We start from the raw sequence: 22,960 nt of genomic DNA, 5'->3' as shown, positions 1-22,960 counted from the left end.
CCCAGTCCCACCCCACAGTGATTTACTTCTCTGCTGGCAGCCCTCGGCACCTGAAACATACTGCTGGGGAGGGTCGCTTGACTGTTTTTGTGGCTTCCCTTTGTTCCCCATCAGAAAGTAATATTTCTGCAGGGAAACAAATATATCTGTGGGGCACACAAATTCTGTGCATTCTGCAAGTGCTGAAGCCATGATTTGAGTTATGCAAGTGATACAAGTGAGAATCAAGAAAGGGCCAAGTTCTCCACTCTATTGTACCAACACTACTGACTTTATACCAGTCTAAAACCAGTATACACATGGAACTAGAAGTTTTAATTCAATTGCTATAGATAGGGACTCTTGTGAGCAAACATTATTCCATAATACTAGAATTTGATAGATTACTAGTTCTGCTAACACTTTTTATTTTGAGAGCTCACCTTATGTTTCTTATCAAGGATATCCAAGGACTCTCAATCAAAGCTAGAGGTAGCTCATTTCCTTTCTGCTCAGCTGTAGACTTATGCCCTCCTGAAGGCTCCAGCTGTTACAGTAGCTTAAAAAGCCAAAGTATCAATTTTACCTATCATAATTAAGCAATTGCTCTGATGTACTTTTCTCCCTTTGAAGTCCTGTTTTAGTACTCAAGGACCAAAACAATGACTTCCAAAAAGAAATACTATTTTTGTATGGGTGCTTTTCTTTATTTCTTCTACTTGATTTAAACAATGACTAGAAAGAGTTATATGAAATGCACAAATATGCATATTTTAAAATTACCTCTCTGATCTTATTTTGTTTTAGGTCCAGAAAAATGACCATGCTGAATCAGATCATTGGTCCATCTAAATTAATATCCTATCTCCAATAAGGACCAGTACCAATTGCAGAAAGAAGGTGCAAGAAACCCTGTGTCACAGTTTGAGGTAACTGCATCTCTGACCCTTCTGTATCCTTGAGGATACACCACTTAGGTCTCAAGCTTCTAACCATCACTTTTGTCAGGGCAGGAACCCGCAATTCTCTCCATCTGGGCCAGGGATCTAGGCTGCAATCCTCCTGCAATTTATTGTGATTATCTTAGCAAGTGTGGCAGGGCTATCCATTGCCAGCCAGCCTTCATAAAGCAGAGTACTATTCACTCAGAACAAAACATTACAGAGAAAACATATCTTAAACTCAATAAAAAGCTTATATGCAGGCCTCACCTTACAAGGCAGTCATCCATCTTCCACATGGAGACTATGGTAGAAGCAAAGTACTTCAGGCCCTTCCCTCCGGGTCTCTCTCACTTGGTCACAGTTTCAGTCAGTTCTTGGATCAAGTGAGAATGGCCCATCTCTTTACTTCTGGGTGGTTACTTTTTACAGTTCTCAGATCTTTGTCAGGTCTCTTTAACCAGACCAAACCAGTGTATGCAATTTCCTCCCATGGGGTGAGTCTTCTCGAGGCTGATTAGCTGCCTAGGGATATATATTAATTACCTCCCAGTGATTTTAGTTTCTGCAGGAAATTCCTGTAATTCCCACAGAGCCAGAACACAATCCCTATCCCATAAATATACACAGAACATTTATGAAGTTGATACAGGTTTCAGAGTAGCAGTAGTCTTTGGATTTTCCAAGTATCTAAACTATCTGTCATACCCACCAGTGGGCAGTTATGGAACCGCTAGTTGGAGAGTGGCTTATGTCCTGAAGCATGAAGATTTATAATCTACCCCATTTTTTTTCTTTTTAATCCATAACATAGCTCTAGTTGTTCTCATTATTCACATCAATGTCCAATGGGCCTGATCCTACAAAATCCTGGAGTGCCCTCATCTCTCAGTGAAGTTAGTGGGATTTGAGCACACTCAACTGTCTGTGGGAGGTGCTCAGTATCCCACAGGAGAAGGCCCTACATGATTGTTGGTATAGACACCACAAAGGTAAAAGAAACTCAGTAGGTGCCAATCCCATTAGGAAAATAGGGAAAAATGAAAACTAATAAATGATTCCCTAACATCCCTTAAGAAATCTCCTTTAATAGTGGTCTATACTGATATAGTACTGTGGGTTAATGCACATTCGTCCACCTAAGCTATAGTTATAGGAGTGTATTAAGTCTCTCTTTGCAGTTGTGGTCTGTTTTAAAAGGAAAATGATTATCCAGCTCAGTTCTGCTTTTGCATTTGACACCGCAATGTAGCCGTTTCAGTTTACCAGCTGTAAATTCTGCTATTTGTCATCTAAACTATTTGAAGTAAGTTACATTTCAGTGGAATCTTTATTTTGACAAAATTATGCAGTTTCTTTCTCTTGCCATCTTTTGCATGCAAAGCCACTGATTGTCAGTGACTGTGGATCAAGCAGTGTTTACTTTTAAATTTAGGACTGCAGCTGTAATACTCAACAAAATGACTGTGCCACTCATTTTCTTCAGTACAGTAAGGTTTCCATAGGTCTATTAGGAAAATGTGGTTATTTACTAGAAATCTAGCAGTGAATATATATGGGCAGATCCTCATCGAGAGCAAATTATCATAGTTCCATTGACGTCAATTAGACTGTTGCCTTTATATTTTTTCAGCATGAACAGGGAAATGAAGCTAGCCGCCTGCTTTGTCACGGGTTTCCAAACAGGTGCTTCTTTATTCTTATGGACTATTAATTTATTTTCTTTCTTTCAGTTTACAGAATACAAAAAATTCAGTTTATCCTGCTTTGACGTGCTACACAAACAAACAAACTAGCAGCTAACCCTACAAAAGTTGAGAAAACTCTGTCTGAGTCCCTCCCATAGACATCTGTCCCCATTAGTCCCCTACCTCTGTCTCTTTGGATAAAGAGGGGGTATTAGTTCCAAAGCCAAAGGTTCCTCATGGAGAATATTCTGCAGCCAGCTCCCTCTTTTTCAAATCAAGAAGGATCTGGCTAATCACCACTGTGTGCTACTGACTAATGGGGACAACTGTCTGTGGGAAGGACTTAGATTAAATTTTGACTTTTATAGGGTTAGCTGCTAGCTTCTTATTTTCTTTGTGTAAGATGTCAAAGTGGGGTAAACTGTATTTTCCATATTCTATAAACTGAAAGAAAGAATAAATGAATAGTCCATGAGTATAAGGAAGTGACTGTTTAGAAACTGGTGACAAAGCTGGTAGCTGAGTTGGTTTCCCTTTCCAAGCTGAAAAAATATGAAGACAACAGCAAGGCTTTATTTTAAGTAAGTCATGAAGAAAGAATCGTCAGTTCTGTTGAGCAATTCCAAGTTAACCAATGTCCCCCAATAGGGTCATTCAAGGGGAAATTTTCTATTAGAAAAACACACACAAATCCCATTGACCTGAGTGAGACTTTACTGTGCTTTCGGAGGTCAGACTTCAGTCCTCTGACAACAGCATTTGCGATTTTTTTAAACAAAATTTATTATGGCCAAGCTGTTCAAAAATGGCTAGTGAATTTGGATACTTCAAGCTTTGAGTGCCCAATTTGAGACACCTTAAAGTGGCCCAATTTTCAGAAAGCGGATGCTCAGCACTTTCTGGAAAATCAGGCCTCCTTTAAGGTGTCAACTTGAGCACCAAAAAATTGAGGCACACAAACTCACTGACAAACTGTCAAAAGTGACTAATTTATGTTCAACATCACTAAATGCTTCCATACAGGCTGTTGGTTGTCCCTATTACATTTTAAACTAAATTCCTCATTGCTAGTTTAAATTGGCTGCTTCCTTTGTGAACTTTTTATTCCAGCTAAATACACTGGGAATCAGGAAATAATTACATGTGATAACTGAAACTTAACCTGCCGCTTTGTTCACCCAATCCAATGAGCAAAGTAAAGAGAGAGAGATGCAAGAGAAGACAGGCTGAAATTGAACTGTCAGCATGTTGAATAACACTAAGATGTAAACGTACACAGTCAGTCAGATTCTTGTAGGACAAACATAGCAACGGAGCAGCTAATACTGTTTAACTTACAAAATCTGAGCTGGTGTGGGTTCTTCATAAGTGACAGAATGAATGAAGGCACTATATTGCTACATTACTTTCTTCCCCTTCAGTAATCACATGCATGTCAGACTTAAATCCATGCAAGGATTATGTCATTGAGTGGAAATAGTTTAATGCTTATACAATGAATTATAGTCTCATTAATTCTACATGTTACTTGTTCATAGCTACATTTTAAAATTATAATAGTTATGTAAATCAAAATTTGCATAGCTATGTGGTTTTGTAGTGGTTTCAAAGATTCTGTTCTATTATCCTATCAATTATTAGTGAGGATGTTGTGGGGAAAATACAGTAACTCTTTGCTTACTGTTGTAGTTATGTTCTGAAAAATGCGACTTTAAGCAAAACAATGTTAAGCAAATCCAATTTCCCCATAAGAATTAATATAAATGGAGGGATTAGGTTCCAGGGAAATTTTTTTCACCAAATGACTATATTATATATACACACAGAGTATAATTTTTAAACAAATAATTTAATACTGTACACAGCAATGATGATTGTGAAGCTTATTTAAGAGGGTGAAGTCAGAGGGTGGAAGAGCGAGGGATATTTCCCAGGGAATGCCTAAATGATGAACTAGCACTCGTCTGAACCCTCAAGGGTTAACACAGTGTTGTTAATGTAGCCTCACACTCTACAAGGCAGCACAAATGGAGGGAGGGGAGACAGCATGGCAGAGACAGAGACACACACCCTGTGTGTGAGAGAGAGAGATGTGCATTGCCCCTTTAAGTACACTGACCCCTCTCTAAGTACATTGCCTTTTTAAGTAGATCAGCAAGTTGAGACAGCCGCTGCTGCTGCCAGAAAGCTCCCTCCCATGTCCCCCCCTGCTCTATGGAGATGGGGTATGGAGGGGGAGGGAAACACCCTGACATTAGCACCAGTGGCGTAGCCAGCTCGTAAGAGGAGGAGGAGCAAACATAAAAAAGGTGCCCTCTCTTGGCTCCTCCTCTGGTCATGCCCCCCCGGCTCCTCCGGCCGCACAGCCCCTCCCCCCATGGCTCCTCTGGCCGCCATGCTGCGCCCCCCCCCCCGCTCTTCCGGCCACGCCCGCCATCCCCCCATGGCTGCTGGCCACCAGCCTGCGCCGCCCCCCCCTCCTCCGGCCGCAGTAGCCGGCCGCGCTGCGGGCCTCATGCTGCACCCGCTCCCCCACCCCAATTCCGGCCGCGGCAGCCGGCCGCACTGCAGGCTGCATGCTGCGCTCCAGGCTGGAACAACCGTTGGCTTTGTGGTGTGGGCAGCAGAACAGCGCAAGGGTCTCATCAGTAGCTAGTACAGATGCCTGGCTGGTGAGGCTTGCGCACATGCTCAGAGTCCATCTAATCCCAAGATCTGGGGTCGGGACAGAATTTCCCCCCAGGTCAGTTTGGCAGTGTGATGGTTATGTTAAGCTGCGCCCCCGCTCCTCCGTGTCCCCCCCACTCCTCCGGCCACGTGACCCCCCATGGCTGCTGGCCGCGCTGTGGACGGCCAGCCTGTGCCCCCCCACCTTGCTCCTCCGGCCATGGCGGCTGCGTGCCGCGTGCCGCATGCCGCGCCCCCCCGCTCCTCCGGCCATGCGCCCGCCACCCCCCCATGGCTGCCGGCCGCGCTGTGAGTGGCCAGCCTGCACCCCCCCTCGCTCCTCCAGCCGCCTTTGGGAAGGCGCCGCTTTTGGCAAATTTGCTGAGGGGAAGCGGCTGCTTCCCCTGAACCCCACTAGCTACGCTACTGATTAGCATCCCTTTCCCCTCTCCCCTTGCACAGCAAGCAGGAGGCTCCCAGCAGCAGCTCCAAGGCAGAGGGCAGGAGCAGCACATGGCAGTGGAGGGAGGGACAGCTGAACAGCCGGCAATTGATAGCCTGCTGGGCAGCTGCCACACAGGGAACTTAGGGGAGCGGGAAGCTGATAGGGGGGCTGCTGGTCCACCCTGGTTCCAAGCTCCCACCAGCTAGCTCTAAGGGGCTGCTCTTTCTGCAAGCAGCAGACGAGCAGACGGCTGCCAAACAACGTTATAAGGGAGCATTGCACAACTTTAAACGAGCATGTTCTCTAATTGATCAGCAACATAACAACGAAACAACGTTAACCGGGACAACTTTAAGTGAGGAGTTCCTGTACTTGAAATAATTTGTCCCTGCCAAAAAACAGTCTAATAACTGGTGTCCCCTTTCCAAAGAGCTCTCTAAAAAGAGAATGCAGGGTAACTGCTGCACAACAGGAGGAACATAAAGAAATGGTACAATGGCATCAGTTATATTGCAAGAACATCAGTTTCAGCAGAAACTGGGATAGGATTGATACTGGGATAGGATTGTACAACCGAGTATTCTAAGAGATCTTGACAAGATGGAATTAACTTCTTTCAGCCAATAATAAACACCCAACTCAATGTTGAAAAATAGTAAATTTCTAACAACAAGGATTTTCTGCATTAAACATTGATACCCTGGGGCTAGAAGTTCAAGTACCAATGATGCTTCAGCCACCTTGACTCACCGCAGTTCAGGTTAATGAATGGAAATAGCTGTTACCACCTGTAAGACTGACAGAGAACCAGTCTAAGAATGTTCCCTACCCGCATCGATCATCAAGGTTTGTTGTCAGCCCCTTAAAAAAAAAAAAAAAGTAAACCAACTAGGATGTGTGGGTGTAAACAACCAAGGTACTTATTGAACCATCAACAGTTCTAAACAAGGTAAACCAGAGGTGAACCAAATGAATAGGAACACAGGTAAAGCAAGGACTTCCACAACAAGTGATATAAGGTAAGTAAAGGGCTGGCAGTAGGCTGACTGTGACTGAGGGTAAGTTCCCTCCCCAGGATGGAACCCAGGTAAGAGGATGGATGATAAATGTTCCACTACCATGTCTTTCAGCTCTGAGGACGCTCGCGACGACAGGACAGCTTCGGACTGGTGGGTAGGTGAAACCCACAGGCACGACCAGCTCTGGCTTTCTGACCGCCCCAAGCAAAAAAAAAAAAAAACGCGGCACGGCCGGAGCCAGGTTGCAGGGGGACTCCCTGCCCTGCAGATATGCCCTGGGGGGAGAGAAAGAGAAGGGGGGCGGCCAGGGCTTCAGCAGGGCACTGCCACGCAGCCCCTCCCACTGCGCCACCTGCCGGGAGGGCGCCGCGCCACTCCGGTCGGCTGGGAGGGAAGGAAGCGGGCTGCCCTGCTGGGCTCATTGCAGGGCGCTCCCGTCCTCCACACCGCTGCCCCCTACAGGGCGGGCGGAGCGGAACAATAACAACAACAAAAAGCGGCCGTGCCGCCCTAGGATTGGGCGGAATGCCGCCTCCTACAAGCTGCCGCCCCAAGCACCAGCTTGCTCAGCTGGTGCCTGGAACCGGCCCTGCCCACAGGTAAGGAGTGGACCTCAGGATCAGGTGATGACAGCTCTGCCCCAGTGATGACTTGGCTTGTACTCCCCCTGCGACATCATGGGTGTGTGTTTGTTCTCAGTTAAAGAGTCGCAGCTAGTGACACAGTTTCTGTATGCAAGTGAGAAGGTCACATGGTTGCTTGGTTTTCCACCTTTCAGTAGAAAGGGTAGGAAACATTATCTGAGGAGGGGGAAGAAGGCCAGCGAAGATGGATTCCTAGTTGTTAGGGCATTCCAAGATGGTGCACCTATGACGTTAAGCACCAAAGTTTTTCCCCTACAATCTGATAACTCTTTTTCCATTCCACCAGCATCTAAGGAGGCTGTTAAACAGCTACTAAAGTTAAATATTTTTAAAAAATTAGCTAGACTTGATAACTTGCACCCAAGAGTTTTAAAATAGCTGGTTGAGGAGCTTACTGGACTGTTAATGTTGATTTTTCACTACATCTTAGAGCACTGGGGAAATACAAGAAGCCTGGAAGAAAACTAATGTTGTGCCAATTTTAAAAGGGGTAAATGGGATGACCCAGGTAATTATAGGCCTGTCAGCCTAACATTGATCTCTTGCAAGATAATGAAGCTGCTGGTATGGGACTCGATTAATAAAGAACTACAGGAGGGTAATGTAAATCATCATGGGTATATGGAAAATAGATCCTGTCAAACTGGATATCTTTTTCTGATGAGATTAAAAGTTTGGTTGATAAAGGTAACAGTGCTGACAATATTCTTAGACTTTTGAAAAGCATTTGACTTGGTGATAACTTTTTTTGTCTTTGAATTATAGCAAACACATGCATTCCTGTTCCCTACTAGCCATTCCAATTATTTTGAACAGAGTGCTTTTGATTTGGGGCTCCAATTCCTAAGCACCTCATGAAGGTGATGTAGGCCAAAAACACCTTCAAAGCTGCAGATCTCCTGACACAGTGGGTGGAAAGTGAAAAGCAGCAAATGTCTTGCTCAAGGAGGCTCCATAGTCACATTCACTTCACATGCAGGGTTTATGGTTATGCAAGGGGCATAGCTAATGAGATTTGCATGGACAGCATGGAAGCACGTGGCCACAAACCTGCACTGGAGGGAAGCATAAGGCTGAATATGCGGCTTTTCACTATTTATCAAACATCTGGGTAAGTATCTTGGATCCTGCTTTCAGACTGATGGTCAGGGCCGGCCTTAGGGTAGGGCAAAGTGGGAGCCGTAGCCAGGGGGCACCATGGTGCAGAGGCCAGGGGCTTGGGCTTCCCCCCTCTGCCTGCAGGGTGCAGCCCTGTGCAGCAGGAATGTCCGCTACTCTGCTCCTGAGCAGAGGCCCACTGCTCACCACCCTACGTGGTTTCCCAGCCTGGCTCCAAGTCCTGCCTCTGCACTCGATGACTGCAAGTCGGGATCTTCCCTGCATCCTCCTCCCAGACTATCCCAGCCCTTCTGCTCCTCTTTCCAGGGGCAGTCTAAATGAAAGCCATGCCACCCAATGGAAGGCGAGTGTGGTGTCTCAGCCAGCCAATGGGATCTGGAAGTTGCCAGCCTCCTCCAGGTTGGGAGGGACTGGGAACTAAAACTGAAGGGCAAAGAGACCAGTAAGTCTTAGGGGGTCCTGACCCTGTGACCCATCTCCCAGCCCAGGGAACCCCACTCTGTGCCCCCAGCTCCCAGGGGAACCCTCTCTGTGCCCCCAGTTCCCAAGGGCTCCTTCCCTGTGCCCCCATCTTCCAGCTCCCGAGGGACCCTTCCCTGTGCCCCCAGCTCCCCCAACTCCCTGTGTCCCCCCAGCTCCCCGGGGACCCTTCCCTGTGCTTCTAGGTACCAGCCCAACCAGCTCCCAGGGGGCCCCTCTCTGTGCCCCCAGAGCCTGAAAGACCTCTCCCTGTGCCCCCAGCCCCTGCCAATGCCCAGGGACCCCTCCCTGTGCCCACAACTCACAAGAGGCACCTCCCTCTGCCCCACAGATCCCAGCCTCCCAGTTCTCACAGCCCCCCCACTCTCCCCAGTTCTCAGGGTGTCCCTCACATCTTGGAGTTTCCCCCTCCTGCATGCCACACTCGGACCCCACAGTTCCCCATGCTCCCCAGCTCTCAGGAGTTCCCCCTTTTCCATATTCATCCCAAAGGGAGGTGTTAGTGCAGGGGTGTGGGGCTATTTTGGGAGCCAACCTTCCACCATCACCACCCACCCTAACTACCTTCAGTGCACTGGAGCATTTTAACCTCCCCCTCCCACAATAACCTACCTTCCCTCGGACTGGGGAGGGGCAATATTGGGGATGCACAGTATTGGGGTGGGGAGAGATCTGCCCTCCTCGAACCCTCACGTCACTGCCCCCCCCCGGTATCCCCACACCAATGTAATTATATCTATACATCTCTGGGTCCCTCCCCCCTTTCTGGGGCTCTCAGGTCACCATGCTCCTCCGCCACCACAGCCCTCTGGTGCCCTCCTGTCACTGCACCTCCCCTTGGGCGGCTGACCCTCTGGGGCTCTGGCAGAGGAGCTGGATGCCATGCTGAGTGGGAGAATTTGGGAGGTGCAGGAGAGGTACGACTCTGTCCTGGAGCCCGCTCACCCTGTCGGAGTGCAGAAGACTGCCTACCACATTGTCTTGGCTGCCTGCTCAACGACCAGATGAGGGTTCCTTGTAGCACTGGCTGGGGGAGTCAAAGTGACTGCTGTGGGGTTTCCTATGATGCCCATCACCGTGGCATCCAGATGGGAGACACTGCAGGGCAAAATGGGCCCTATGCATGGGTGACGTGGTCAGGGAGGTGCTGTGGTTAAGAGGCAAGGAGCGGGGTGGGCGTGGAGTGCAAGGTCATGGAAGGGAGTTTGGGGGCAATGAGTGGTGGAGGAAGATGCAATGGGGGCTGGGGTAATGGGGAGCCTAGGAAGGCAGCTGGGACCAGGGGAGCCAAAATACAAGTTTGCCCAGGGTGCTATTTTCCCTAAGGCTGGCCCTGCTGGTGGTAAAGATTCATAGTTTCTGGCATGAAAGCCTTCCCATTCCAGCTTTGCTCAAAGAATCAAGACTGGGGCTTGTGCTATATATCAGCAACAAAAACTTCATATAAACCAGGAGTGACAATTACTTGACAACAGTTAGGCAGCTGGTGTGCCAACACCACTGCCTATCACATTGGCCATATTATCTCTCTGCTTCTTTGTGCTCCCCATCTGTCTGAATCCTGCTATTGTCTCTTGTTTTATAATTTGATAATAAATTCCTTGAGGCAGGGACCATCTTTTAGTTCTGTTTGTATAGCACCTCGCCAAATGAGGACCCTAGGAGCTAGTATAATAAAAATTTATCCCCAGGACAGCTCCATGATATCCCTTTGAAATCATAGTTCTAAAATTATCCTTTGAACAACATGAGCCTTTCACACAGGCTGTCTTCATATTCAGCAGCAAAAGGATTCACATTTTATAGACGGTAGTGATGTATCTTTTACTTGGCACCTCCCCTCCTGTTGGATGAATATGACCGGGTGGGTGATAACCCATATAATTTCATTCTTCCTGTAGGCAGAATAGGGCGAGTTCAAAAAAGAATGCCAAGCTTTCCTTTGAATTCCTTTCCTTTTCTCATTTACAGCTTTAAATGAGACCCTTACATTTCCTGCATGAGCCACAGAGGGCTCGCTGTGTCATGTCTGATATTGCAGTACATGAATTGTGGGTGGTTTAAGTTCGTTTGTACAGTAAATTTATTCCATTATTGGCTGCTTTAATCTCAGGAAAAGGGCTGAAAGCACAAGCCGTAATCTGAATTTATCTTTATCTTTTAAATTACCAAATGCTGACCACTTCTTGTCAAACGCTGTCATGCAAATAGCTATCTCCCTGTGAAAACTGCTAGGCCATTAATCACCCTGATCAGGATTCAGAAACGAAAGAGGCACCTCTAAATAAAGCATAATGAGTAACACTGTACATAGCAGTTTATGTAACTGCTTATTTTGAGCAAAAGTGCACACTTTTGCTTCTTCAGTTTGAGCTTGCTGACCTCTGTTTGTAGGATACTCTGTTGTATATTATACAAACTGAACAGGTAGAAAGATTGTCGTACCAGAGAAGCATTGCAATATAAACAATGAGCTAATGTGTTTCTTCTGCAGATTGAGAAGGCAAGTTTGCCTCTCAGTTTCACCTCTCCAACATAATCAAGTATTTAGGAATACAGAGATTGTCATAATGAATCAGGCCAGTGGTCCATCTCGTCCAGTGTTCTGTCTCCAATTGTGCCCAGTGCCAGATGCTTCTGGGGAAGGTGCAGAAATTCTGCAGTAGACAAAGTGGACTGCAGAGATGAAGTTAACCCCTTATGCCATTATCAAGCCAAATATTTAGCATATTTCTTATAATTGGTCCTTTCTTTGTGGAGGGGCTAGGATTTCTTCTTCTTGTAGCGTGCTGAGCACAATGTGCCTAATAATGGTTATTGCCTACATTAAATCTCATGAGCTATGAACCAACTCTTCCACATACTCACATCCATATCCTGTTTTCAGATTATACTCTGCACATTACCTGTACAAGGTTTGGATTGTTCCCTATCATTTCGCTTAGTGCCACTCAGTTGCTTGCAATAATGATCTTCTCCACTTGACAGGCATGACAACTGTCCTCAGAGTTATGCTCAACTTTGCTAGACGATAGGTACAAATAGTCTATCATTGCACCAGTCTTTTAATTGGCATCTCATTCTGGCCATCTGACTGAGAAGCCTTGGCAAACACAAGCTGTTCAAAGTCCAGTCAGTTCTAGCTATCCTAGATTTAGTTTTGTAAGTGTTGAAGTTACAGTCTCCTGTACAGTTTATATAAAGATGTATGGCCACAATAAAATAAAAATCTCAGGTCAGATTCTCTGGTAAGGTGCAGCTGCTTTGTCCCACAGTACAGGTGTAATCTGTTCTTAACTTCATGAAGATGTACCATAGTGTAAGGTGTATTTCCAATGGCATAAAGCCACCTCCACTCTCACTGACCACCGCCACATCTACAGAGGAAAAAAAGGTGCCTCGCCACAGAAAAAAAGCTGTGACTGTGATACTTCTGCATTACCCCAATTGTTGAAGGGTTAATCTAACAAACAATCTCTGCACACCATTCCTTGACCCAAGCTCTGTGCAGTAGATACACACCCTAGAATCTGGCCTGCAATCTTACTTTTACTTAAAATAATAATACTTGGCACTTATGTAAAACGACATCTTCAAAGCATGAGATAAACGTTAGCTCAACGGTCCTTACCACACACCCCTCAGGTGTTTAACATTTTACAGATGGGGAAATTGAAACACAGCAGGCTTGCAGGTGCAACTCCCGTTGACAACAAGAGTTGCAGGAGTTCATGCCAATGATGAATCTGGATGAGTTTCTCCAGTTCACTTTGCAAATCGTTGGCAGCACCAGGAACAGAAGGCAGGATTTCCCAACCCCCGGTCCCACTCACTGTTTACCAGACTATCTTGTCCATTTCCCCACAAACACTGATAAAAAACCAGTGAATTCTAATATTATTGACATTTAAATGTACAGATTATTCTGCAGTCATTTGGAACAAGAAATAATCCCCCTCTCCCTTTTTGTGTCTCAGGTTTTTATTTTTATTTTTAGAATATGCTTGGCACTATGGTGTTCAAGTACCTCTATTTCAGGCCCTGAACCTGCAAAGTATGTCTAAAATAGAAGTACTTGAACACTATAATGACTGGCACATTATAAGAATCTGATAGACAAAGAGAGAGAGAGGTTGACTTCTTGTTCAAACAACTGCAGAACGATAGCTATGTTTAAATGGTGGGGCTCAGTCTCTCCTGCTGAAATTGTGCCACCGTGTATAAATCATTAAACTTTAATTGAAAGTGAATGCCCTGACCACTTGGCTATAGTCTCTCTCTCTCTCTCTCTCTCTCTCTGGCCCAATGACTAATTATTTTTACACAAAGTGGAACAGCTTCAACAAGAGACAGCCACCCAGAAAACCTATAATCCAGTGGTTAGAGCCCTCATATGCAATGTAAAAGATGCTCTGAATCAGGCAGAATGGGGACTTAAACCTGGGTCTCCCGCATGACAGGGAAATTCTGTAGACTTGAGAGTATGGAGCGGGGGCACCCACAGGCACCTCCTTCTCCTCCTGTTTTGTAAATGGTGCCTCAGGCCGCTTCCCTCTCACTCTCTCTCTCCAATATTTTTGGCCAAAATTATTCAGCATATTTACATCAAATTCACAGATAGTTTCAGTAAACTGCATTTTTTGGCAAATAAACTACTCATCCAAAAAATGTTGCCCAGCTCTAATTATAACATTATCTTAAAGATGTGATTAAATGCTTTTCTGGATTGTGGCCTAAATCCTTGACCTGTGCTAAAATTAGTAACACCCCAAAACTTATGGTTATTCCTATGGTGTTGGCCTTGGGAGACTAACTAACACTCCCAGCACATTAATGACTTTTGCACAATAGCAATTTGTGAATTTGCACACATTTAAAAGCAGTGACCTAGAGGCCAATGTCTCCTATCAGTTACAAACCTCTTGAGTCATCCAGCCCCACCAGTCAACTTTTCATTTCTATTTGCCATGTCAGTTTCACTTTACGGTGGATCAGATCTGTAAGGTTTTTCACATCTAGAGTGGCTTTTTCATCAATTATAATTTCTTTTTCAGAGGCTTCTGAAGTTTCTTCATTGATTTCAACACTCTCCACATAGAACTCAGCCATTATTTCTTGCTGTGTCTATTCTCTTCCAGACAGCATATATCACAGAACTCTGTGTATTCCATATCACAGCTACAAGTCTGCCCTCCACAGGAGAACAAATGTGTCAGCTGCAAAGGATTTTAAATAAATTGTTTTTAAAGTATTTTTAGTGGAAACCATGATTTTACATTAGCTAAATGAATGTTTTATTTGAGACCATATAAAACCAGTGGATGAACCCTTAAAATTAATTTTCTCTTTCAGAATTTATAGGGAAGATGAGAAATTGATACCTGGGAGGGAGGGAAGAAGCCACCTTTCCAAAGGGGGTGAAATATTGGAAAAAGTTGGTCTCTCCAAAAGACTCCATAAAGGAATTAAAGTTAAGAGATCAGAGCCAGATGGCTCTATCCAGGACTCTCAGGGTTACTACAAAGCAGAAATTGAAGCACTAAGATAAGATATTTTAAAATGCATGAAAACCTGGTACAAGGAATAGATTAGACACGGTGTAGAAAATCTATGGTACAGCCATAAAGAAGATGTGAAAATGTTTGCTCACTGAACCTCATATGATTAAGCTTTTGGCTTTGGTTTGGATGAGCATTCTAAAATTTCAGATGTTTGTGTTAACTTCTTTTTTCTGTAAACCTGAAATTCATAGAATAGGCTCTTGTGCTGTCTCTCCACACTTACTGTGTATGTGTATGCATGTGTGTGAATGCGCATGCACTTTCTGCCAGTGAGAAAAACTGCAAGAACAGCAAATCCCATTATGTTTTGGCACATTTGCTTCTGCGATTCAAATGCAAAAGGTGCAAAAATGAAAAATACAGGAAAAATGTACCAAACTATTTCAAACCATCAGAAATAAATATTCACCCAATTCTCCCAAGTTGTATGCACTTGTATAAGGACAGAACATAGGCCCTGGTCTGGGGTGAATTTTCAATTACTTTTTTTAGCTGAGTATTGGGAATTATACCAGACTTATTAACGGCTGCCACTAAAGAACATGCAAAGAGTAGTATGGAATTACAAATCATAAAAATACATCTGATCTCTATTCCACTTGCATAAATCTGAAGCATTTCTATCAACTACTGATTTACACCAATGCAACAGAAATCAGAATCTAATCCATGGAACATAGACACTCATCTTTCAGCATACAGTTTTCAACTGGTTAGTCAAGTATTTTCATGTAATCTCCACTGTGGACTGTACCTGGTAAATCAAAGAAATAAAGTAGCTAAATATACATGGATCTTCTGTCCCTAAAATTTATTATATTCTTATTAGAAATGGGTCTACATCAAAATCTCATTTCCTAGTGCTTCTGAACTTTGGCAGAGGTCAATTCCAAATTTAGATCTAGATCTGAATTTTACAGCTGGTCCCTCCCTCTAAGGGGCTGAACCAAATCCCTGGATCCTAATTAGAGTGGGGGGCTGAAACTCTGGATCCACATCTGAATTTTGTAGCTGAGGCCTGTTTCTAATTCCTATCACATACACACAACTCTTTGCTATAATTATTTATAAATCACACTGATCTGTTGCACAGGAAATCCAGGTTTCCCTGCACTGAATAGTTCATTGCAATAGGCAGCATAAGCCATCAAACATATTGGCCAAGTTAATACAAATTAATCAGTTTAAGCATCTGGTGTGCTAGACACCAATGATTCATTGAAGGGCGGAGATCTTCTCTGCACGCTGACAAGATCTGCTGTAAGTGAATAAAAGACGGTTGTTGCTCTAATATTAGTTTGTCATCTGCTTTGCCAATTCCATTTAAAAAAATGACTGTGCCTAAAACTCTTCTTCTGGAGAGAAAACTGAAGTGCAGGTGCTCCACCCATTTCCATTTGCTGCTTTCCTCTTCTAATGTCAGCTCCATCTGTCTGCCATAGGAACTTCATGTCTTTTGAATTGTCTATTTACTCACTTGCAAGTTTGTCCTCGTTTGGCTGTACTGTGCCCAGGGCTGGCTCCAGGCACCAGCGAAGGAAGCAGATAGAAAGAGGTGGCAATCCATCCGTTATTGGGGCGGCATAGCGGCACTTCGGCGGCAGCTGAAGCGCTCCACTTTAGTCTTCGGCGGCGGGTCCTTCACTCCATCTCTTCAGCGGCAGCTCAATCGGGTTTTTCTTTTCTTTTTTTCTTCGCTGCTTGGGGCGGCAAAAAAGCTGGAGCCGGCCCTGACTCTGCCCTTCATTTGTTACTTTCAGCATTCACCATTCAGAGCATCCCACCATTGGCAAACTTTTCCTACTTTTCAACACATCACATGTTATCAGTTCCTTCTCCTTTGTCAGCCTGAGACTTCTTCGTTTCCACACAATGTGATTGATTTCTGCTCTGGAGGCAGTATCTTTTCCAGCCCATGCAATCTCTCCTTTCCTATCCTTAGCTCTTCGCAGGGCTCTCTAAACTTCTCATCCAGCATTCTGTGATCTCTGCAGAACCTTCCCATTCCACCATATATCTTTCACTGTAGCTAAACTTTTTCCTGGTTTGTTATTTGGAGTAGCCAGTAAGATTGACTTTAGAGTAAACCTCTCTCCTAACAGCAGTAATTTGTTTAGCACTGTACTATTGCTCTGCCAGTGATTTATTTGCTCATTTAACAGCTGCAGAATATCATTCTACATTGTTCATTATTGCACAACCGTTCCTCAGAAAGTCCAGTACTTGGATTCCTGCATCTGCCTCACTTACATTTCCATAATAATTGAATATTAACAATATAGTGTTGAATCCCTTTAAACATATAACGTAGATTCTGAGTGAATACTTTTTTCCTCTTCAGTCGCTTATTAATGGATGCATGGCAATGGATGATGACAGGAGTTTTAACTCTTGAATGCAAATCTTTCTATAAGAAGCATCATATTGATGATATTTCTTCTGGCTACTATAGCAAACTGCTGCTCTAGCATAAGATCTTTAGTTACTGTCAAGGGAAAGTCATCCTGACTAGGAACTTTGTTTCTTACCCTCATCTGTTTTATTACCATCAGTTAAATGCAGTCCGGTGTTTTTCCGCTTACTTTAAGAAAGTGAAAGCAGCATTTCTCTCAAAACCCAATTATATGTGCCAATCATATTTCCAACTGAGTAGTACACGGTCCCGAGGTTATTCCCTCCAGATCCATGACTAGCTGTTTGGAGCATACAAAGATGAGAAAGTCCCAAGTTTTAATCTCAGTGTAGTGCATGCTGGGACAGAATTTGGGGATTGTTTACAGTGTTGTGCAAATTCCCTTACAGTGCAGAAATGATCAATAAAGCACATTGGTATATGTTGCAATATACTACCTTTGTGTATATGTGTCTAGCCCACAGGGAGGAAAAGGAAACTACTACAAGTGGCAGTTACATCAGTTCTCCTTTAACTCACGTAAATGGGACTTGTGTTTTCTCTGGAGCTAAGGAACCATGATTCTAATTCAAATCCCCCCCCCCCTCCCCAAGTATGTCTATGGTTTATCTAGCTACTGGATCTGTTGCCTACATCACCTGATTTTGTTACAGTACTTCAGTATGAAGTTTTGATTTAAGGAACTCCCAGTTACATGAATATAACAATTACCTAATCTACCGGGACCACTGGGCATCACTACTCATAAGGGACAGTCTTAATACCAATACCATGTTATTTATCTGACTAACCACAATTAAGCAATACAGCTCGAATTTAGAATATTCATCACTTCCTAGATTTGAAAATATTAAGTTTACCAACACACACACTTGATATGCCACAAACAGAAGGAGGACTGACAATAGGAACCTTCTACACCATTCTGTCATTGAAAGTTGAAAATCTGGCCCAAGGAGGTACCTTTTTTAGATTTGTTTGCTATTTATTAAGAATACGATTCTGTCACGGAGGTCACAGATTCTGTGATTTTCTGGGACCTTCGTTACTTCTGGGACAGGGCTGGAGCAGCTGTCAGTGGCGGGCCCACCAGAGCAGCTCACTGGTGGCATGCCCCAGGGACGCCCAAACAGCTGACCTGTCCACTGGAGCAGAGGTCCCCAGCCTGCCAGAGCAGGGGCTGGAGTTGGGTCAGCCGCCCTGGGACTGGAGCAGCAGCCGTCAGCTCCTGCTGCAGGAGCAGCAGCGGGACTGGAACAGCTGCAAGCCACAGCAGCAGCCCTCGGTCTGTGTGTCCCCTCCCCCTCCCGCAGGTATTTTTAGTAAAGTCAGAGACAAAAATTTTGTTTATTGACCGTGACCTGTCCATGACTTTTACTAAAACTACCTGTGACAGAATCTTAACCCTACTGTTTACTGTTCACTCAACCCTACTTAAAAAAAAAAAATCAACAGTTCTGTTTAGAATGTTGAACAATATTTGCAGGCTAATATATATATATATATATATATAATCTGTATTATCTGCACTATATATACACATTAGTATGCATTAAGCACAAATATTATAGCAGTTATGTAGACTAATTTGGCCTATTTCTTTACTATAGTCCTGTTCACCTATGCTAAGTACCTCATAACACATTGAATTAGCTAGCAGATGGGAAAGCTGTCAAGATCAGGACATATGATTATTTTATCATAGGAACAGGCAGGGAGTTATTCTCACAGACCAGTATTGGAATGTCCCAAAGGAAGAGGACAAGACATTGGATTGTTCTACCCTAGTAGAGACCTGGTATGTTTCAAGCAATTGACTAGACAATTTATCAACAAACTGGTGAGTCAGCTAGGAACCATCTAGCCAAAAGCTCGATCAAACCAAATACAACCTAACCGCTTGGAGGAGGATAGTGTTCAGTAAGTTGGGGCGGGAGGGGCTTATGTTCATTAATCTCATGTATACTCATGAAGCCAGGTAGGCCAGACCTAGGGGGGGGGGTAAGTGTTACTGTGACTAGAACCGTCCCTTGCATAGGGTGAATCGGAGTGACTGCTCCAGGCCCCGTGCTTTGGAGGGCCCCAAGGGCTGGTGTGAGAGGCCAGCACGGTCAGTCCCGGAAGAGACAAATCCGTCACTTTCACCCCGGCCCCCTCTAGGGATGGCCCTGACTATGGCAAAATGCCTTTTTAATACCCAGTTTAATACAGAATGAATAATAAAGCACTTTAAGCAAAACACCAATACTTTAGGAATTCCTGGGCAAGAAGCCAAAAAAGCTTAATTATAAATGAAACTTTTGGGCAAACTGCCCAGACACAGTAAATATTTTTGGTAAGTAAATGTGTAACCAAATACGGGGGTGGTTCACCTGTGCAGGACACAAGGCACAAAAACAACCCTTGGAATTCATTATGTGAAGTAAAAGTTAAATGTAACCCACACACCTCCTGAGTGTGGTGTTCTGTCCCCTCAGTTGGCCCTTAGCTAAGGCTGTAGAGCAGACTCATTAATCTCTAAGTGGTCTCGGTGCCACTAGAGGGGACAGAACACCACACTCAGGAGGTGTGTGGGTTACATAAACAAGGAAACAAATCAAAGAACTAAAAAAAAAAAAAAGTTACAACTAGAACAAGATTAAAATAAAAAAATTCAGGAAGTGGAAGATATAAGTAACTGTAACACCCATCTTGCTTACTGTTTACAAGAAATGACGGGACGACTAGGAGATTGTGCAGCAAGCAGGAGGGATAGAAGTTAGGCTGGCAGGGCAGACTGAAAATTGAGTGGCCCACAAACAGGTAACTGCAACAAGGAAGGGCACTCCTGTAATCCATCTGGCATGCAGACAAATTATCAGGCAATTTGGGAACAAATTCAGGTTTTCAGGGAACAGGTAGCAAGCCTACACTCTCCTCCCAGAGTTGGGATAAACACACACAGGTCCTGTTTCCCAACCCCCAGATGCTCTAACACAGAGAATTTCACTCCCCTCTCAGAGCTTATTTACAGGTCAAGTTTTTCCTTTATGTCCTTTCTTCATCCAAACCTTTCCTCTTCCTTTCTTTCTCTTGTAGTGCTCACTTCATTCAGTTTGCTAAACTCACTGCTGCTGCCTGTGCTTTGAAATACCCTCAGAGAGTTAATTAATTTCCCTTAACTCATATCTCCTTCCCTACACTGTTTTCTTCTACATTGCTCAGCTCTCCCTTTGTTTTAAAAGCAACAGAGGGTCCTGTGGCACCTTTAAGACTAACAGAAGTATTGGGAGCATAAGCTTTCATGGGTAAGAACCTCACTTCTTCAGATGCAACCTTCTGTTGCTTTTTACAGATTCAGACTAACACGGCTACCCCTCTGATACTTTGTTTTAAAAGTTATAGTTGTTACAGAAACCCCCATTGCAGAAACACAGAACTGGACAACAAAAAAACAAAAAAAAACAAAGAAATTATCAGAACACTTAAGGTAAAAACTTTAATCTTACTGGACTTATTTAAGTAATTATTTTAACTCTTTAGGAATGCTACAGGTGAACATACTGTTAAGAGTCTTGAAGATATGGTTTCTAAGCCACAGAAATGCAAACCCTGTTTCTAATCCCAGACACTAACAAAAATATGAAATTTAGGTTTTCCTTATTTCTCCATAGTTTTCTTAAAAGTAATATAAAGTACTGGAAACTGCCTTAAGTTAACTAAGTTAATTCAACAAAGTGGGCAAATAAGAGGATTTTAAAAATCAATTCTTATTACAAGTTTTACATAAAAAGGTAACAAATAAACAAAAGAATTAAGCATTTAATTAGGGATGTTAACTAACAAAAGTGCATTCAAAATTTTTTTTTCAAAAATGCATTGCCTTAATAACTTTAAACTTTTATGCCTCATCTCATATAATTATAAATAGGGCTGTCGATTAATCGCAGTTAACTCACACGAATAACTCAATAAAATTAATCGCTACTAAAAAATTAATTGTAGTTTTAACTGCTCTGTTAAACAATAGTACACCAATTGAAATGTATATAAATATTTTGGGTGTTTTTCTACATTTGCATATGCATTGTATTCTGTGTTGTAACTGAAATCAAAGTGTGTATTATTTTTATTACAAATATTTGCACTGTAAAATGATAAATAAAAGAAATAGTATTTTTCAATTCACCTGATACAAATACTGTAGTGCAATCTCTTTGTCCTAAAAGTGCAACTTACAAATGTAGATTTGTTTTTGTTCCATAACTGCACTCAAAACAAAACAATGTAAAACTTCAGAACCTACAAGTCCACTTCTTCTTCAGCCAATCGCTAAGACAAACAAGTTTGTTTACATTTACAGGAGATAATGCTGCCCTCTTCTTATTTACAATGTCACCAGAAAACAGGCATTTGTATGGCACTTTTCTAGCTAGCATTGCAAGGTATTTGTGCGCCAGATATACTAAACATTTGTATGCCCTTTCATTCCAGAGGACATGCTTCCATGATGATTACGCTCGTTAAAAAAATAATGCGCTAATTACATTTGTGACTAAACTCCTTAGGGGAGAATTGTATGTCCTCTGCTCTGTTTTACCCGCATTCTGCCATATGTTTCATGTTATAGCAGTATCGGACGATGACCCAGCACATGTTCATTTTAAGAACACTTTCACAGCAGATTTCACAAAACACAAAGAAGGTACCAATGTGAGATTTCTAAAGATAGCTACAGCACTCGATCCAAGGTTTAAGAATCTGAAGTGTCTTCCAAAATCTGAGAGGGGCGAGGTGTGGAACATGCTGTCATAAGTCTTAAAAGAGCAACACTCTGATGTGCTAACTATAGAACCTGAACCACCTTTTGCTGGCGGCATCGGACTCAGATGATGAAAATGAACAAGCTCAAAAAGGCCTCCATTGTAAATATATGTACATACATTTCAGCCTCAATAAATAATGCAATTGCAAACAAAAAATGATTTTAAAAATATTAATTATTATTATTAATCACAGTCTTTTGACTGAAAACACTGAAAAAGGAAAATTATCTAACCTTATTAGCGATAAACAGTTAGCTAAATGGTATTGTCCTCCATGCATCACAGAAATAATAGCAAATTGTCAGTGTGCCAATTTATTTGTTCAAAGAAAAAACTGTAGGAAAACGATCTCAACATTATGCAAAGGTAATATTAATACATATAACCTTTTAAAGATGATTTAATAAACTTGTTTGTGTCTTAATTAAATACTAAAATTCAGTTATAAGCATATTATAGCCAAAATGTTTAAAAATATACCAATTTAATGTCTGGTTATGTTGCAAAATGTTAAAGCTAACCAAACAAATTTCAACAGGTTTCTACCTTTGCCTCCCAAGCACAAGCAAATGTCATAAAAGTCTATTACCCTCAAAGAGTTTGCATGAACCTGCATTTAAACTTCATTTTGCTTTACAGTAATTCCTCGCTTAACGTTGTAGTTATGTTCCTGAAAAATGCGACTTTAAGCAAAACGATGTTAAGCTAATCCAATTTCCCCATAAGAATTCATGTAAGTACGGGGGTTTAGGTTCCAAAGAAATTTTTTTCACCAGACAAGAGACTATATTATATATAGTCACACACACACACACACACACACACACACACACAGTTTAAGTTTTAAACACACAATTTAATACTGTACACAGCAATGATGATTGTGAAGCTTGGTTGTGGGGGTGAAGTCAGAGGGTGGAAGAGGGTGGGATATTTCCCAGGGAATGCCTTACTGCTAAATGATGAACAAGCACTTAGCTGAGCCCTCAAGAGTTAACACATTGTTGTTAATGTAGCCTCACACTCTACAAGGCAGCACAAATGGAGGGAGGGGAGATGGCATGACACACAGAGACCGAAACACATACCTTGTGTGTGTGAGAAAGAGAGAGAGAGAGATGTACATTGCCCCTTTAAGTACACTGACCCCACTCTAAGTATATTGCCTTTTTAAGTAGATCAGCAAGTTAAGATAGCAG

General features: G+C 43.1%; 2 long non-coding RNA genes across 3 annotated transcripts in view; both read right to left on the bottom strand.

The window, feature by feature from the left end:
- Window positions 1-18,396, bottom strand: part of LOC135974314 (uncharacterized) — a 49,262-nt gene extending 30,866 nt beyond the window's left edge. The window contains exon 1 of the long non-coding RNA XR_010591545.1: window positions 17,126-18,396. This is a non-coding gene — a long non-coding RNA (uncharacterized LOC135974314). The remainder of the gene's footprint in view (window positions 1-17,125) is intronic.
- LOC112058705 (uncharacterized) overlaps window positions 1-22,960 on the bottom strand; it is a 114,311-nt gene that overhangs the window by 72,894 nt on the left and 18,457 nt on the right. The gene's annotated exons all lie outside the window — the stretch shown is intronic.

The sequence above is a fragment of the Chrysemys picta genome, chromosome 11 (genome assembly GCF_011386835.1).
Source record: "Chrysemys picta bellii isolate R12L10 chromosome 11, ASM1138683v2, whole genome shotgun sequence".
Lineage (NCBI taxonomy): Eukaryota > Metazoa > Chordata > Testudines > Emydidae > Chrysemys > Chrysemys picta.
The sequence above is the reverse complement of the archived record's forward strand: the minus strand, read 5'-3'. Positions and strand labels throughout refer to the sequence as shown.